Here is a 2,933-nt window from a genome sequence, read left to right as displayed (position 1 = left end):
CTCCGGGTACTCAAGATATTGTGTTTGGAGAGGTGTAGATTGTAGATTCCAGCCGAGAAGACCAGGAAAAGATAAGGATAAAGAATGTCATATATCTCAGGAGCTAGATCACTTCCCGATGAACAAGTCAGAATTGCCTCAACAAAAATGGATGGAATTGGACCGAAAAAAGCCATTCAGCTTCGTTATCGATTAGGTATCAGGTGCATAAAAAGGAAATCAAGTTTGGGAAATGCCACCAAGGAAATGATTTATGGACCATAGTCACTGCTAGATCTCTTATTTCTTTATTTTCCTGCATCCGGACAAGAAGATCTATTTCTCCCTTCGGGGTGACGCTAGCTGAACTTACTTAGAAATGGTCAATTTTGCCTGCCTTGGAGTAATGATTCCACCATTGGATCTTAGAAATGGAGAAGTCGAGGTCGAAGCCTATCATCAAGGCTATCTACAAATAAAGCATAATCGGAAATGAGCAAATACAAATAAACAAGATCTGGAAGAGTTTCCGCTTTCGCACGCACCTGGACCGCTGGATTATGTTGAAGAATAAGACCTCGCCATGGCAGACTCTAGCTTAAAGGTAATGAGCTGATGAAACCAGAGCAAGAGAGGCACCGAAGCAACTCGAGAGATACTTTCTTTGAAATCGGGATTTTGGGGGTCTCAATGGAAGGCAAGGTAGCGCTACTGAATCCCCGTCGTACTGAAGCTGCTCCTCTCGCTCTCGATAAAGACAAGGAGGTCATGAAGGAGCTGGAGGGGAAATGTGGGGAGGATGGGCTGGAACCTGAAAACGCTTGCTTGTGCCCCACCTCGGCCCTATCTTGCTCCAGCTTTACGGGGGTGATCGACGACGGCCACGCCGGGGAGATGAACGTCTCTTCAGGTATGAGATTATGTGGGAGACTTGAGCGCATGTTGGACTCGCCCTACTATGGACATGAGATACATCTGGTCCCACTACCCCGTGTCATATTTAAAAGCTGGATCTTGTTGTTCATGGCCCCATTTCTCACTGCACTTAAAACAGAGCCCCCGGGTGTGTCGATATGTATGGAGGGCCGAATTCTTGTTGGCGTTGAGTGTACTAAGTCTAAGATCTGCTTACCCGTGTGTCCTAAGATACTGCTGCTTTCCTTGTAGCCATATCTGAAGCAAACAGTGCCTGGGTAAGCTAGTTGATCCCACCCGAGAGCTCTGATTCGTATAAGTGTTGGTTTGTCGACTAAGCAGTCGCCTTAGGAGCACGTCGTCAGTATCACACTTGTTATTCGCAAAATCTACCTTCCAAACGATTTCCAGAGGATCGAGCAAGAAAAGGAGATAGTCAATCTCTGTTTGAACCCGGTTGCTTTCTGTGCAGAGATGTTTGCTCGTGTCTGTCTTCCGGGTCATCTATAGAGGCTTCTGTTTGGATATAAAAACGGACGTATAGGTAGCTTTAAGGTGATGTATCGTCTGCGGTTCTTCCCGCTGTACATCAATCGTTCACTAAATCGATGAGGAAGGTGAAAGTAGGGCCATCGACTGGGAAGCAAGCATGAAGGAAGAACTCTGGACTTTGGTTTCAAGCTAAACTATTTACTTCTTCTTAAACAATTTATTGCTTTCCATTCCACTGCTTTTGCACAAAGCCAACGAGCTTCAAACTTATTGCTACTTCCACTCCGTGAAGATTCTTGGTCGTCGTAGTAACACGTATCAAGCACCAGTTGAAAGACCCATTCTAGCTTAAAATCAGTCTTCTACACGATTCCTTATTTAGGAGCTTCCTGTGGTGAATTGGGATACCTAAGTATTTTAAAGCTACGGATACACCAAAAAGGTGGGCATATTGAGTCTCGAACTGCTTGCTTTATGCGGCTCAACTATTGCCAGTCAGTACGGATGCATTGGTACTCTGATCCGATATCATAACTTTATTCAATCTCATATCCAGATCCAGATTGGGAGCATAGTCACGAGTCTGCACCTAAGGTGCCTCGCCTCTCGTGGGGAACGTATTGCATTTTATGCATTCTACCCCGCTTCAATGATTGCTATTGCCCCGCTTTTCTGACTCTTCTCTGCTTCTGAACTTACCTGCTCTGTTTCTTCAGGTTCAGAGTTAACACCTTCAGGCGATCTTCCAAACTATAATTGTATTTGCCAACTGGAATTCGGGAAGTAGTAGCAACGACAAGATTTCTTGCATTTTAGTACTCGAAAGGATGGATAATTCAATACTGAACTGCCTGAATCAACCTGAATCAAAAAATGATTTCTCGAATTTTAGTATAGAAAGCAGATCGAAAACCCCTATTTAATTAGTTCTTTCGAGTCACTCACTGAAGAGGGAAAGAAAGATCAGGGGAACAAGCGGGGTAGAGGAATTGGTCAACTCATCAGGCTCATGACCTGAAGACTGCAGGTTCGAATCCTGTCCCCGCCTTATCACACGTCAGACAGATACCCAGGATCCGAGTCCTGATCACCTGTTTTTTAATCCCTGTTGTTATGGAAAGTGTTGCTGTGTCAAATCGAGATTATGTGGGTGTTCATCTTATTAAGCAATTCGTTCGTCCTCAATAGCTCAGTTCGGTAGAGCGACCGGTCGTTAACTGATTGGTCGTAGGTTCGAATCCTACTTGGGGAGATTTGATTCATTCTTTAATGTAAGAATAAAGAATGGAATTAAAGGGCTTGCTTTGACCCTTAGGAGTAGAGTAGGTAACCCGTTTGCTATCCTTATTTCTATTTCTATTGCATTTTCTATCTCATCGTATCACATTGTGTTCTATGATTCCACTTCGACAAAAGGAAAGAGCATACCTAAGTTCAATAGCTTTACGTCCGCTATCCCGATCATGATTTTCCTACCCTCAGGGGGAAAGTAAAGGCCCTTTCTTACTCGAAAGCCATTCCAATCAAGGCAAGAGCCAGAAGTAGAC

General features: G+C 44.2%; 1 non-coding gene across 1 annotated transcript; it reads left to right on the top strand.

Moving 5' to 3' along the window:
* Positions 1-2,360: 2,360 nt before the first annotated feature.
* TRNAM-CAU (transfer RNA methionine (anticodon CAU)) lies at positions 2,361-2,434 on the top strand. The gene has a single exon. It is a non-coding gene; the product is annotated as a tRNA-Met (tRNA).
* The last annotated feature ends 499 nt before the right edge of the window (positions 2,435-2,933 follow it).

Source organism: Triticum urartu, chromosome 3A (assembly GCF_056163025.1).
Source record: "Triticum urartu cultivar PI428250 chromosome 3A, HENAU_Tu73, whole genome shotgun sequence".
Lineage (NCBI taxonomy): Eukaryota > Viridiplantae > Streptophyta > Magnoliopsida > Poales > Poaceae > Triticum > Triticum urartu.
This window is presented reverse-complemented; position numbering and strand designations above follow the sequence as displayed.